Source organism: Coturnix japonica, chromosome 1 (genome assembly GCF_054131305.1).
Source record: "Coturnix japonica strain WE chromosome 1, WE-NBRP24, whole genome shotgun sequence".
NCBI classification, from domain to species: domain Eukaryota; kingdom Metazoa; phylum Chordata; class Aves; order Galliformes; family Phasianidae; genus Coturnix; species Coturnix japonica.
This window is the reverse complement of record NC_140663.1, coordinates 122,658,890-122,675,190: the sequence shown is the minus strand read 5'-3', so window position 1 is coordinate 122,675,190 and position 16,301 is coordinate 122,658,890. Positions and strand designations below refer to the sequence as shown.

The 16,301-nt window shown below is 45.4% G+C and overlaps 1 protein-coding gene and 1 pseudogene across 8 annotated transcripts in view; both read left to right on the top strand.

Moving 5' to 3' along the window:
* Positions 1-16,301, top strand: part of LOC146762673 (mesoderm induction early response protein 3-like) — a 219,881-nt gene that overhangs the window by 73,398 nt on the left and 130,182 nt on the right. The window lies entirely within an intron of this gene.
* Positions 14,138-15,814, top strand: LOC146762678 (uncharacterized; annotated as a pseudogene).

Genomic DNA, 16,301 nt, shown 5'->3' with positions numbered 1-16,301 from the left:
GGAAAATGAACTTCTGTCTTGCTTGTCCCTAACTTTATTACTCCCTTAAATGAAAATCAGAGTTGATCATTTAGCAAAGACAGTTCTGTTTTAACACACGTTGCATAAAGCAGAAATGGGCTATGAATCCTGCTGTAAGTCAATATTCTAGAAGATATTCCCTACTCAGAACTGGATTGAGAGGAAATGAGTGTTTTCAGGTTAGGTGCTGTGAAATCTAAGTACCTAAGGTACAGCTGACTGGAACAATAAGGAATATCAGAGCAGTGCTTCAGAAAGCTCTGTTCAGTATCTAGTGGGGAGCTACAAGAAAGAAGGGGGAAGTATCTTTAGCAGGATCTATGGTGATAGTACTAGGGGAAATGGTTTTAAACTAAAAGAGGGTAGATTTAGGCTGGATATAAGGAAAAAGTCTTTTACAGTGAGGGTGGTGAGGCACTGGGACAGGTTGCCTAGAGATGTGGTGGAAGCCCTGTCTCTGGAGACAGGCTGGACTAGGCTCTGAGCAACCTGATCTAGGTGTGGATGTCCCTGTTCATTGCAGGGGAGTTGGATTAGATGATCTTTTAAGGTCCCTTTCCACTCTAAGGATTCTATTATTCTAAAAGAAGAGAATTTGCAAAGAGGTAAACAATAAGGAAATACCAGTTGCAGGGCTATGTCTTAAATGTCATGCCTCTTTAGGATTTCAATTCCTGTTCTGTGATTGATAAATATCTACGGCCATTTGTGATTCAGAGCCCCATATTCTGTCCTACAGAATACTACTACTCATGCTCCCCACCCCCTCAAGTCGGATGAGAATTATAGTATCCTCATTAAAAATGGTAAGGAATAATAATGCTGTCAGTGCCTGTCTTTTAGAGTAACAGTTGTGCTATGATGTACTTTACCTGCTGAAGTTCACTGCTACTTTCAAGACGAAAATTAAAAATTCACATTTCCCAAGATATTTTCTTAAAGGTAAAACTTTCCACGGGGATCTTCTCTTTTCTTTAAAGCTTGAGAACTCTGGAGAAAGGAATACAAAACTAAAGGAGTGAGAAAGAAAGAAAATGACTGTGTAGTCAGATGGTTGTCACCTTCATTTGGGAGCAGAAAGGTCTTGGTTCTAGTGCCTGTTTACAGAAACATATTGAGACCTTGTCTTTTTTTCTACTCATCGATGTTAAATGATAGTTGAACAGAATTTTTCTGAATTACTATTATGAATGCAAGATGCCTGAAAATCCCTCCTTTATTATAAGTAGGTCCCTCCAAAAGTAATGCCTCCTATTTATTTCCATGGACTCCACAACAGCTTTCCATCTGTGATACTTTCCGACAATATGGCAGGATCCATCAGTGAACAAGGAATGTTTCTTTTCATTCTCTGGCAATTCATGGTATAATGGGGCCTCTTCAGCATGTGTTACCTCTTTCCCTGGTGTTGTTCCAAAATTTTTACCTTCAGGCCAGTCCATGATCACTTCCAAGATTCCTGGATGACTGGGGATACCCATCCGAGCCTGTTGTGTAATCAATGCAATCCACTTACTCCAAGTAGCATCAGTAGCATGGTGTGTGGTGGGGTCCTTCCCTTTAAACATCCAATTCAGTACCAGCAGTTGAGGTGCTAAAAGGAGCTGTGTTTCAGTACCAGTCACTTCTGAAGAAGCTCAAACCCCCTCATATGCTGCTGCTATCTCCTTTTCAGGTGGAGTATACTGTTCTTCATATCCCCTGTATCCTCAACTTCAAAACCCAGGGGGTTGACCTCAGGTCTTCCTTGAGGTTCTTTGCCAAAGGCTCCAAGTGGGGCCTTTCTCCCTGGCTGCACCATAGTTTTTTATACCATGTCTCATCCAGACTGGTCCCAGGGCTACTGTACAGTCTATTTCCTGCTTAATTTGCTCAAAAGCCTGCTGCTGCTTAGAGCCCCATACAAAATTGTTCTTCTTCCTCATCACTTGATGGAAAGGGCTTACAATAAGGATATAGTCTGGAATATGTATTCTCCAAAAACCCACTATATGTAGGAAGATTGTGTTTCCTTCTTACTAGTCAGTGGAGACAGCAGTGATTTTGGTTATTACATCTGCCAGAATGTGACAGTCTTGCCATTTTATTCCTAGGGACTGGATTTCCTTTGCTGGTCCTTTAACTTTGTTTAACAGAGAAACTGGTTTGCAGAAGGATTTGGATTTTTTTTTTTTGGTGAGGTACTTGGCTCTGGAGCAGACGCATTTCCACACCAAAGCAGGGAATTGCTTCTGCTGGTTGAGGGGTAGCCCTGTCAGAGAGCAGCCACTGGGCTCCATTGTCTTTCTTTCGCACTGCAGCAGCATTCTGACATCGTGAGGGCAAAGCCAGGAGCATCAACACGATCATCCTCTGCATGTATAAAACCTGCCACTAAGGAATGGAGTGACCCAAGAACAATGTAAACAGGACAGACAAACAGGTCTTGGCATGTCAGAAGGGCGTGACTCAGCAGTTTTGTGCAGGGCAGGCAAGCAGGAAGGGCAATGAGTATCTCTCCACATGGGAGGCTGCCTCCCTGACAACAAATCCAGCTGTGGTCTCCACTTGGTAGAAAGCTCTGGCAAGAAAGAATGTGATGACTCAGAGTGCCTGCCTAAAAATGTGGAGGTTTAAGTCTCTGGCTGCAGCAAGTGCCTGAGCCTGTTTCAGCCGGTGACTGGTGGCAAGAATTCTGCCTGTGTGAGGTGTGAGCAGATAGGTGATCTGCTCAGTATGGTAGCGAAGATCAAGGAGGAGGTGGAGACACTAAGGAGAATCAAAGAGTGTGAGCAGGAAATAGATTGGTGGAGTAACTCTGCTAAAATTCCAAGACAGACACTGGGGTGATACCCACAAATGGTGGTGGACCACCTCTCCTGCTATCATCAAGCAGAGGGAGGCAGTTGTCACGGTTTAAACGAAAATCTACCTGCGTCCGTGACAGGGGGCCGCGGGCCCCACAGGGGCCCTAGGCCAAAAGGAAAAAGTTAATTAGAAAAAAAAAAACACAGCGGCAACGATCTAAGGAGGCACACTTATTTACTAAATACTATATCAAAATACAGGATGATACAATATAATACAATATAATTGAAATTGAGCTAACAAATCAAGCAAAATAGGAGAGAGAATGAGTCCCGAAACCAAGAGGCCTACTGTAAACTCTAGGCGAAACGGTGAAGGTTCCCACACACTGCTTTCCTGAACGCCAGAACTCGAAAGACGTCAGTCCAGCCAGAGAGTGAGATAATATAGTGTCCATGTCCCGTGACCCATCTCTGACCGTGATGTTCTCTGGGATATGTAGTCTTCTTCTGTAAGTTGCAAATTCAGTAAAATTATTCATGCTTTATATGATGTTATGATGTGGAATACTGATAGCAAAATTACAAAATTATTAAACCATGACAGCAGTTTAAGGGAAGAGGAGGAGTGGAAACAGATTCCAGCTTGGTATCACAGACAACCCCCATCCTGACCTACCTCGTTTCCCCAGGTGTCCCTCCATAAGAGGTTTGAGGCTCTGGAACTTGAGGGAGAGGTAACTGAGGGTGTGGTGGGAGATCCACCCTTGAGGTTGTCTAGAGAGACACAGTCGACTCCACGCCTCAAGACTGTCTCTGCCAAGAAGAAAAGAAAGGTGATTGTCATAGATGACTCCTTTATGAGAGGAACGGAGGGCACAATATGTCAGCCCGGCCCTATCCATAGGGAAGCATGCTGCCTCGCTGAGGCCCAGGTAAGGGAGATTTCTAGGAAACTTCCAAGTCTGATTTGCCCCTCTGATTGTTATCCTTTATTGATAGTTCAGGCTGGCAGCAATGAAGTCACTGAGATAAGCCTGAGGATTATCAAAAAGGACTTCAGAGAACTGGGGCAGTTAGTGGATGGAGCGGGCATACAGTTTACATTTTTCTCTATCCCTTCAGTGGCAGGGAAGGATACTAAAAGGAGCAGGAAAACCCATCTCATGAATACATGTCTTAGAGTCTGGTACAAACACAAGAATTTCCAATTTTTGACCATGGAGTGGTCTACTTGGCACCTGGCCTGATGGCTACAGATGGGTCTTGCCTGTCTCAAAGGGGGAAACAGATCCTAGTCCAGGAGCTGGAAGGGCTCATTGAGAGGGCTTTAAATTAGGGGGAACGGGATAAAACCAGGCGTGCTTGTGTCACGGTTTGAACGAAAAATCCACCTGTGTCCGTGACAGGGGGCCGTGGGCCCTGGAGGGGCCCTAGGCTGAAAGGAAAAAGTTAATTAGAAAAAAAAAAAACACAGCGGCAACGATCTAAGGAGGCACACTTATTTACTAAATACTATCTCGAAATACAGGATAACACAATATAATACAATATAATTGAAAATTGAGCTAACGAATCAAGCAAAATAGGAGTGAGAATGAGTCCTGTAACCGAGAGGCCTACTGTGAATCTAGGCGAACGGCTGAAGGCTCCCACACACTCCCCTGAACGCCAGAACTCGAAAAAACGTCAGTCTGTTCTGCGACCAAGTTAATATAGAGTCCAGGTCCCGTGACCTATCGTGTTGCTCTCTGGGAGATGTAGTCTTCTTCTGTAAGTTGCAGATTCAGTAAAATTATTCATGCTTTATATTATGTTATGATGTGGAATACTGATAGCAAAATTACAAAATTATTAAACCATGACATTCCACCCCTTATTCTACATCATTACATTATGTTTATACAAACATACACACTTATACATATAGTTGAGAATAATTAGCAACCCAGCAACCTTATTTTCTCAATAATCTATATTTATTCCATACAAATCCCTAAGTTGAGAACAAAACTCTATAACCTAACCTAACATTTTATTAATTTTGAGAAAATGGCAAAACTGCCAGAAAAAGGAAAACATGTCAGCGGTAGAGGAGAAAGGCAGTGCTAGTAGGGCGTCCCCCACATCAAGGTGCACTCATCCTTTCCCAGCCACCACAGCAGATTTCCTTTTGACTTATACTTCTTTCCATGTGTGCTCTACACATGCATGGCCAGTGCATGATATAGAGTCCAGATGGAAAGCTTACTTACAGAATGCCTAATTAAGGTATATAGGAAAAAGTGTTTCCTTAACATTAATCCACTTTGTCTTAAGTCCTGTACCTAATTGAACTATCTTCTGAGACTCTACTTATATATCTACGAGAAATCATTGGCTGCACTCCCCCAACATCAAATTCCCTTGTGGTACACATTGGACATCCCCATTTTTGTCCATCACCCACCACGTGCACCCAGGTCCCTGGGAAAAGACAGTACCCCGGAGAGGTTTGCCCTTTCCAGACGCTGGAAGGACCCAAACCGTCTTTCCCAACACGCTCTTTATGTGTACTACAGGAACCTTGTCTCCCTCCACGGTACGTAGGGAGCTGGATTGGTTAGGACCATTACGATTACTAGATCCTCGAGTGTTGACTAACCAGGTGGCTTCTGCTAAATGGTTCTCCCAATTTTTATATGTTCCGCCACCCATTGCTTTCAACATAGTTTTCAACAACCCATTGAATCGTTCAATCTTACCAGAAGCTGGTGCATGATAGGGAATATGGTAAATCCACTCAATGCCATGATTTTTGGCCCAAGTGGTTACAAGAGAATTTTTAAAATGGGTCCCGTTATCTGATTCAATTCTTTCTGGAGTGCCATGCCGCCACAGGATTTGCTTTTCCAACCCTAATACGGTATTTCGGGCGGTAGCATGGGGTACTGCGTATGTTTCGAGCCACCCAGTGGTTGCCTCCACCATGGTGAGTACATAACGCTTACCATTGCGAGATCGTGGCAAGGTGATATAATCAACCTGCCATGCCTCTCCATATTTATACTTTCGCCATCGCCCTTCCCCCCAAAAAGGTTTCATCCTCTTGGCTTGTTTAATTATGGCGCATGTTTCACAATCATGAATAACCTGAGCAATAGCGTCCATAGTTAAGTCCACCCCTCGGTCTCTGGCCCACTTATATGTTGCATCCCTTCCTTGATGACCTGAAGTCTCGTGGGCCCACCGAGCTAGGAATAATTCACCCTTGTTCTGCCAGTCCAAGTCTATTTGAGCCACCTCAATTTTGGCAGCTCGATCAACCTGATGGTTATTTTTATGTTCTTCAGTAGCCTTACTTTTAGGCACATGAGCATCTACATGGCGCACCTTTACAACAATGTTCCTTAGTTGGGCAGCAATGTCTTTCCACAGTTCAGCAGCCCAAACAGGTTTACCCTTTCGTTGCCAATTATCATCCTCCCACTGTTGCAAACACCCCCGTAAGGCATTGGCCACCATCCATGAATCAGTATAAAGATGAAGCATTGGCCTCCTCTCCCATTCAGCCACATCTAAAGCCAGCTGAACAGCCTTTACCTCTGCAAATTGACTTGATTCTCCTTTACCTTCAGTGGCCTTTGCAACTTGTCGTGTGGGGCTCCATACAGCAGCTTTCCATCTGCGATGCTTCCCTACAATACGACATGATCCGTCTGTGAATAGGGCAAATTTCTTTTCATTTTCTGGTAGCTCATTGTATGGTGGTGCCTCTTTAGCGCGTGATACCTCTTCTGTAGATGGTGTTTCAATTTTTTTACTCTCAGGCCAGTCCATGATCACTTCTAGAATTCCAGGACGGCTGAGTTTTCCCATTCGAGCTCGTTGAGTAATTAATGAAATCCACTTACTCCAAGTGGCATCAGTAGCATGATGGGTGGAGGGAACCTGTCCTTTAAACATCCAGTTTATTACTGGCAAGCGAGGTGCTAGAAGAAGCTGAACCTCTGTCCCAACTACTTCAGAAGCAGCCCGAACCCCCTCATACACAGCTAAGATCTCCTTCTCAGTCGGAGTGTAGCATTCCTCAGACCCTTTATATGCTCGACTCCAAAATCCAAGGGTCGACCTCGGGTCTCTCCTGAGGCTCTTTGCCACAAACTCCAGGTGGGACCTTTCTCTCCAGCAGCAGTGTAGAGGATGTTCTTCACATCCTGTCCCGTCCGTACTGGCCCCAAGGCCACGGCACGGGCTATTTCTTGTTTTATCTGCTCAAAAGCCTGCTGCTGCTCAGGACCCCATGAGAAATTATTCTTCTTCCGTGTTACCTGATAGAGGGGGCTCACTATGTGGCTGTAGTTTGGGACATGCATTCTCCAAAAGCCCACTACTCCCAGAAAAGATTGGGTCTGTTTTATTTGTGGGCGGAGACATAGCAGTGATTTTGTCAGTCACATCTGCTGGGATGTGACGACGTCCATCTTGCCATTTTATACCTAAGAACTGGATTTCCTGGGCAGGCCCCTTCACCTTGCTGCGCTTAATGGCAAAACCAGCTTGCAAAAGAATTTGGATTATCTGTTTCCCTTTCTTGAAAACCTCTGCTGCTGTATGGCCCCACACTACAATATCATCAATATACTGCAAGTGCTCAGGAGCATTACCCTGTTCCAAGACAGCTTGGATCAATCCATGGCAAACTGTTGGGCTGTGCTTCCACCCTTGAGGTACACGGTTCCAGGTATACTGAATACCTCTCCAGGTAAAAGCAAACTGTGGCCTGCATTTTGTAGCCAATGGGATGGAAAAGAAGGCATTAGCAATGTCAGTGGTGGCGTACCACCTAGCTTCTTTTGACTCCAATTCATACTGGAGTTCTAGCATGTCTGGCACAGCAGCACTTAATGGAGGTGTGACTTCATTGAGGCCATGGTAATCTACCGTCAGCCTCCATTCCCCACTGGTTTTACGCACTGGCCATATGGGGCTGTTAAAAGGCGAGTGCGTTTTGCTAATCACTCCCTGATTATCTAATTGGCGAATTAGCTTGTGAATGGGGAGCAATGAGTCCCTATTGGTGCGGTACTGCCGTCTGTGAACCACTTTGGTGGCAATTGGTACCTCTTGGTCTTTTACCTGGAGCAACCCCACAGCAGAAGGATCATCTGACAGACCAGGTAAAGTTGATAGCTGCTTAACACCGTTTGTGTTTACAGCAGCTATCCCAAAGGCCCATCGATACCCCTTGGGATCCTTGAAATATCCCATCCTAAGGTAATCGATTCCCAGTATACATGGAGCCTCTGGACCAGTCACAATAGGGTGCCTTTGCCAGTTTTTACCAGTGAGGCTTATTTTGGCCTCCAACATAGTCAATTCTTGGGAACCCCCAGTCACTCCATGTATATATATTGGTTGTGTCCCTTGGTGACTTGAGGGCATTAGGGTGCATTGTGCACCAGTGTCCACCAAGGCTTTATATTTCTGTGGTCGAGATGTGCCAGGCCACTTAATCCACACAGTCCAATATACTCTATTGTCCCTTTCCCCCCCCTGGCTGGGGGCAGGGCCCCTCTATTGTTTACCTCGGTGGCTTGCAGCAACTGGAACTCTCCCCTTCTTGGAAGAGTTCACCTTGGTGGTTGTTTCACCTTGTAATTCTTTCACTCGTGCCTGAAGTGCAGAAGTGGATGAATTACCCCACTTCTTCATGTCCTCCCCATGACTACAGAGGAAAAACAACAAGGCAAGACGTGTAGTCTTATCGTTGTCATTTGCTTGAATACGAGGTGTCTTATCGTTGTCATTTGCTTGAATACGAGGACGTCTCTTTTTTATGGTTGAGATTTTCGATGATACAGGTCGAGAGGAACTCATGTTGTTTAGCTTTCTCAATAGGCGATCGTGGAAATCCTGGTCTCCATCATCTTGTACCACCGTGGATTCATCTACATCAGGCACATTAGCCAATTTGTCAATAATATCACTTTGTGTTCCCTCCATTTTGTTTAATCTTTCCACAATTTTGACAATGGCTGAAGTATACAGATTAACTTCTGTGGCGCTTATAAATAATTCAAGTTCCTGAAGCCTGCCAATTAGTTCATTCACAAGGGGTTTCCTGTCCCCTTTGCCATATACTAATGCAAGTGCACTGGCATACTTTTCTGGAGCTGCTTTTGTAAAGTCACGCCACATTTGTCGTGGGACGCGGACTGCTTCAGGATCATGTAATTGGTTTGGATCGTTACGATTGAACTGGGGGCTGTATAGCGTTTCCACCAGAGCATTTTCTCTCAAAAATTGGATACCTTTCTCTATATCAGTCCATTTCTTTCTCTCAGGCTCCATGTCCCGTTTGAAGGGGAATCTATCTCTTACCGCTATCAACATCCGCTTCCAGAGGGTGTAGGACCGATTTTGGCATGTGCCAATACCTCTGTCCACACGTGAGTCCTTGGAAATGCTACCCAGTTGGCGAGCTTCACTGCCATCGAGCCACGCACTATTGGCACCATTGTCCCAGCAGCGAAGTAACCAAGTGACAATATGTTCTTTTGGATGACGTGTGAAATCCTTTCTTAGATCTCGAATTTCACTCATTTTAAAAGATCGATCAATAATGGTCGTAATACTTTGCTCACCTTTTGCTCTATCAAGAGTCCCAGATGTTGATGGTGGCATCTGTGTCGGTGAGGCTGCCCCATCTCTAAGTTTGGACTCGAGAAATTCTCATAAAGAAAATCTGGCTTTTGGCTCCTCTTCTGACTCTGACCCTGACGCTTGTGTTATTTCCTCCAGGTAACCCTCCTTCTTTTTCCTCTCTCCAAACTTCCTCTGCTCCTCTAACTTCTTCTGCTCCTCTAACATCTTCTTGTACCCCTCTAACATCCTCTGCTCCTCCAACTTCCTCTGGTCTTCTGACTCCCCCTGCTCTCCTGAGTCCCCCTGCTCTCCTGAGTCCTGCTCTACTAACTCCCTCCGCTCTTCCAACTCCTTCTGCATTTTCTCTAACTGAGTTGAAACTCGTTTTGTCTTTCACCCTCTTACAGGGGCAACCAACATTGTATCTGGTGTCCCTGATAGTTGGTCCAATTGGACTACATGTATCCCCCGTGGCTGGTCAGATTGAACTACATGTGCCCCCGGTGGCTGGTCAAATTGGACTACATGCGCCCCCAGTGGCTGGCCAAATTGGACTACATGTGCCCCCAATGGCTGGTCAAATTGGACTACATGTGACCCTGGCAGTTGGTTACATACATTCAGCTCATCCCGGAGGGCACATAGCTGGTCTCGGAGAGCGTTCCGCTCGAACTGGACGGCACCGAGCTCAGTCTGGAGGCTGTTGTAGTTGGACTGGAGAGTGTTGTACCCGAACCGGAGGACATTATGCTCGGCCTGGAGGGCAGTGTGCTCAGTCTGGAGAGTGTTGAGCTCTGTCCGGAGGGCATTGTGCTCAGTCTGAAGAGCGTTATGCTCGGACTGGAGGGCATTATGCTCAGACTGAAGAGTGTTGTGCTCGGTCTGGAGGGTGTCACAATTGGGTTGAAGGGCATCGTGCTTAGGCTGGAGGGTGCCGCGCTCAGACTGGAGGGCGTCATACTTGGCCTGAAGAGTGTTGTACCCGGACCTGAGAGCATTGTGCTCAGTCTGGAGAGTGTTGTGCTCGGTCCGGAAGGCATTGCGCTCAGTCTGGAGCGTGTTGTACTCGGACCGGAGGGCATTGTGCTCGGTCCGGAGGGCATTGTGCTCAGTCTGGAGAGTGTTGTGCTCGGACCGGAGGGCATCGTGCTCAGTCTGGAGAGTGTTGTGCTCGGTCCGGAGGGCATTGTGCTCAGTCTGGAGAGTGTTGTGCTCGGACCGGAGGGCATCGTGCTCAGTCTGGAGAGTGTTGTGCTCGGTCCGGAGGGCATCGCAGTTGGGTTGGAAGGTATCGTGCTTGGCCTGGAGGGTGCCGCACTCAGACTGGAGGGCGTCATACTTGGACTGGAGAGTGTTGTGCTCGGTCTGGAGGGCATTGTGCTCGGTCCGGAGGGCATTGCGCTCAGTCTGGAGGGTGTTGTACTCGGACCGGAGGGCATTGTGCTCAGTCTGGAGAGCATTGTGCTCAGACTGGAGAGTGTTGTACTCAGACTGGAGGGTGTTGTGCTCGGACCGGAGAGCATCGTGCTCAGTATGGAGAGTGTTGTGCTCGGTCCGGAGGGCATTATGTTCGGACTGAAGAGTGTTGTGCTCAGACTGGAGGGTGTCGCAATTGGGTTGGAAGGCATCGTCCTTGGGCTGGAGAGTGCCGCGCTCAGACTGGACAGCGTCGTACTTGGACTGGAGAATGTTGTAGCTGGACCGGAGGGAGTTGTTCTCTGATTGGAGGATGTTACACTCAGACCGAAGGGTGCTGTTCTCTGACCGGAGGGCGTTATGCTCGGACTGGAGAGTGTCGAGTTTGGATTGGATACTCTCATTCTCGGCCCTGAGACTCTCTCTCTCAACCTCAAAATCCTCCCTCTCAGGAATGGTATTGAATAAGGCCCGATAAGCATTAGCTAGGCCCCAAGTCATTTGTGCCTCCTTAGATCTGCCTGAGCCACAACATTCCTGTCTCAAATATGCGGTCAAACTCTCAGGATTCTTTAAGTGTTCAGGAGTAAAGCTCCATGACACTAAAGATGTCTGTTTTCTAAAAGTCTCTCCAAAGTTTCTCCACACTCCCTGCCACTCAGTATTCTCTGATTCTAGGGAAGACTTCCTCCTGATGTAACAAATGTAATAAATCCAAGAACCAATAAGTTAAAAAGCCAACATTAAGTTCAGGGAGATTGACACAATTGACAGTGTGGTCCACTGGGACAACTGTTCATTCGAAGACTGCTTAAAGGATGCAAAGAAAAAAGGAGGAGTACGCTCAAAAACCACCATTCCTGAACTAATAGTTGCATTAGTTGCATTAGTTGCTTCCTCTGGAGCTGCATGCAGATACCAAGTAAGCGTTGCTAACCATGTTTTCAAATCATTATACATGTTTACAGTTCCATAGGAAAAAGTGGCTATCTTAAACATGCTCCAATATGTTTGGAGCATCACAAAAGAGGAACTAATGAAATGCAGTCCCTGGTAGAACAAACTTACTAGAGGGAACATTTTTTTTCTTCTTTTTTTTTTTTCCTTTTTTTCTTCATTAGAGAGAAAAAAAGTAAAAGAAAACAAAGCTCAGCAGTGTTTATAAAATATACCGGAGTATTGGCAGTCCGCCTGGACTTTCAAGGTCAAGCTCGCAGGTGCAGAGTCGCAAACCTAAGATAGCTCCTTAACAAGAAAAAAAACTCGTAGCTCTGTTAAAAGCTAAAAGAGCAACAGAAGAAAACACAGAAAAACAGCAACTCAATTTGCCCGCATTCTCCACCAAAATCTGTCACGGTTTGAACGAAAAAATCCACCTGTGTCCGTGACAGGGGGCCGTGGGCCCCGGAGGGGCCCTAGGCCGAAAGGAAAAAGTTAATTAGGAAAAAAAAAACACAGCGGCAACGATCTAAGGAGGCACACTTATTTACTAAATACTATATCGAAATACAGGATAACACAATATAATACAATATAATTGAAAATTGAGCTAACGAATCAAGCAAAATAGGAGAGAGAATGAGTCCCGTAACCGAGAGGCCTACTGTGAGTCTAGGCGAACGGCTGAAGGCTCCCACACACTCCCCTGAACACCAGAACTCGAAAGACGTCAGTCTGTTCTGCGACCAAGTTAATATAGAGTCCAGGTCCCGTGACCTATCGTGTTGTTCTCTGGGAGATGTAGTCTTCTTCTGTAAGTTGCAGATTCAGTAAAATTATTCATGCTTAAATTTATTATTTATTATTATTATTAAACCATGACAACATCTAATTCCCTTGTGGTACACACTGAACATGCCAATCTTTCTGCATCACCCACCAAGTGCACACAGGTCCCTGGGCAAAAACAGTTCCACAGGGAGGTTTGCCATTTCCAGAGGCTGGAAGGAACAGAACTGCTTTTCCCAACACGTTCTTCACATGTACTACAGGGACCTTATCTCTCTCTACAGTATGCAGGGGGCTGGATTGGCTAGGACCATCATGACTGACAGATCCTCTGGTGTTGACCAACCAGGTGAATTCTGCCAAATGCTTCTCCCAGTGCTTAAATGTTCTACTACCCATTGCTTTCAAAATGAATTTTCAACAACCCATTGTATCATTCAATTTTACCAGAAGCTGGTGCATGGTAGGGAATATGATAAATCCACTCAGTGCTATGATCTTTGGCCCAAGTAATTATAAGGGAATCTTTGAAATGTGTCCCATTATCAGACTTAATTCATTCTGCAGTGCCATGTCACCACAGGACTTGTTTCTCAAGACCCAATACAGTGTTTTGAGCGGTATCATGGGGTACTGCATATGTTTCAAGCCACCCAGTGGTTGCTTCCACCATGGTAAGCACGTAACACTTACCACTGCGAGATCGTAGCAAGGTGATATAATCAACCTGCCACGCCTCCCCATATTTATACTTTTGAAACAGCCTTTCTCCCCAGAGAGGTTTCATCCTCTTGGCTTGTTTAATTATGGCACATGCTTTACAGTCATGAATAATGTGCGCAATAGCGTCAATAGTTAAGTCCACCCCTCAGTCTCTGGACCATTTATATGTCGCGTCTCTTCCTTGATGGCCCGAGGTCTCATGGGCCCATCGAGTTAGAAATAATTCACCCTTATTCTGCCAGTCCAAGTCTACTTGAGCCACCTCAATTCTGGCAGCTCGATCTACCTGATGGTTGTTTTGTTGTTCTTCAGTAGCCTGACTCTTGGGCACATGTGCATCCACGTGACGCATCTTTACAACTCAGCTCACCTTTTGTTTGGGCGGCAATGTTTTTCCACAGTTCTGCAGTGCAAATAGGTTTACCCCTCGGTTGCCAGTTATTTTGTTCCCACCGCTGTAACCACCCCATAAGGCATTTGCCACCATCCATGAGTCACTATAAAGATAAAGCATTGGCCACCTCTCCCGTTCAGCAACATCTAAGGTGAGCTGGACAACCTTTACCTCTGTGAACTGACTTGATTCTCCTTTTCCTTCAGTGGCCTCTGCAACCTGTCGTGTGGAGCTCCACACAGCAGCTTTCAATTTGCGATGCTTCCCTATAATACGACATGCTCCATCAGTGAACAGGGCACATTTATTTTCATTTTCTGGAAGTTTGTTGTATGGTGGGGCCTCTTTAGCATGTGACACCTCTTCTGCTGGTGATGTTCCAAACTTTTTACTTTCAGGCCAGTCCACAAACAATCACTTCTAAAATTTCTGGACTATTGAGGTTTCCCATCTGCGCTCATTGTGTAATTTGACTATTTACCACCATCTTGGTCAACATCTTTATATTAGCCACCCTTACATTTGGCGAGCCAGCCAGGAGCCTGTGGACGTGGGAAAAGAGATGTGTTTCTTGTGGAATATGTTTAGCTGGTTCAAGGGGGAGAAGGTCACTCCATTAGGAAAGATCCCTCCTGGACAAATCCCGGGATTCATGGTATCCCCATTTTTCCAACTCGCGATTATTACTGAACAATGGGGTGCCTTACGGGTGGTGGACAACATGTCCCCATTCCGTTTAACTGAATATTTTCAAGGGTTACATAAGGATATACTTACTACTAAAGGCAAATGGCCGCGTCTATAGTAGCCTGGCCCTTACAAACCGCTTTAAATCAGGCCAAAATGAGATCAAATGATATTGAGCATGAAAATCAATTATTAAAGGCTCGAACTGAAAAGCTAGAAAGCAATCTCAGTTTATTAACAGGGAAAAATCCATCTATTTTTTTCACCAAATCCCTGAATTAGATATATTACAATGAATGATGAACAAGATCCTAAAACAACAGATCAGGACAAAGTCACCAAAGCTGATGTGGGAGAACCACCTAAGGCGGACTTATTAGAAGTCTGTCCTGTAGTGACCCAAAAGACAAAAAAGATCCAGGACCGGCCAACGGAGGTGCCACCAGATCAATGGCCCACTGCCGAGTCTTACCTACACATAACAGCCCGCCCCTACACACTTACTGAGCTCATGGATTTGGTTCAGCGATTTAGACAAAGGCCGCAAGAAAGCGTTCCGGTCTGGCTGTTGCATCTATGGGATTCAGGGGCAGAAAGTGTATTAGTTAGTGGACCCGAAGTATCTAAATGAGCAACTATAACCATCCATCCTGCCCTTAGGCAAAGATTATATGCACGGACCCAGTTCCCTGATGAAAATCATTCAGTCATAGATTGGTTGATGGCTGCATGCCACATGGTATGGTCAAATAAATCTGATGTACCAGTAAACATGGGCATGTGGTCTTCCATGGAAGACCTTCAAAATTATATATGGGAATTGGGCATGCGAGAAACCATTTATGAAGATATATTCGATAGCCCTGATATGGTAAAATTTTCTGCAGGGATGAGGGACCTAATACTGCAACAAGCTCCCTCACATATGTATGGAACATTAGTTTCCATATTAAATCCGTTGGTGGCTTCGGAAGCAGCAGTTCAACAAGCTGCTCAATTAGTAGCAGATATGGGGGAGACAGAGCGTTTAAGAGCTAAGTGCAATATTAGGGTAATAGAAGATGCAGAAGTCTTTCCAATAACTTGAACTAGGAAACCAGCCCTGCGAACCCCTCAGTCGGGACCTATAAGAGTGTCCCAAAAACAATTGTTTGGTGATCTTCTTTGGGCAGGCATTCAATTTACAAAAGTTGATGGCTAGCCTAACCATGTCCTCCTTCAGCTGTGGAAGCAGCTGAAGGATGAACAAAAATTTCCAAACCGTCCTAAAAGACCAAGGATAAGAATCATAGAACGATGGCCAACAGTAACTTGGAACTTAGAAGATTTCATTGTTCCTAGTAGAAAAAAGAAAACACCTCAAGTGTCTCGGGCTACAATACCTGAGACTTCAGAGGTAAAAGATTTGAACCTAGACCAATTCATGGCATGACGAGGGACGTCAGTCCCCCTAGGGCCTCCAGACGGGACCGGAGGCCCTATGTAGAATTAACAATATTCCCGGAAATTAACAATAATAAGAATTAACAATAGTCCCGGAAAAATATACAAAAGGTTATGGCCCTAGTGGTAACCAGGGCTGAAACATCTATAATATACGGAGACCCAACAAAATTCAAAGGCAATAGAGTGATGATTGGAGGTTTTGGGGGACAGACCATTCCAGTCACCCAAACCTGGGTAAAATTGGGGGTTGGGTGACTCCCACCACAGGAGTATAAGGTATCCATTGCCCCAGTTCCAGAGTATATATTGGGGATTGATATCTTGTGGGGCCTGGCTCTCCACACAACGGTGGGGGAGTTTCGGCTCTGACAGAGATGCATTAGTATTCAAGCAATACAAACAATATTGAGAGGCCATGCCAAACATGAGCCTATTTCTCTGCCAAAGCCACACCAGATTACTAATGTAAAACA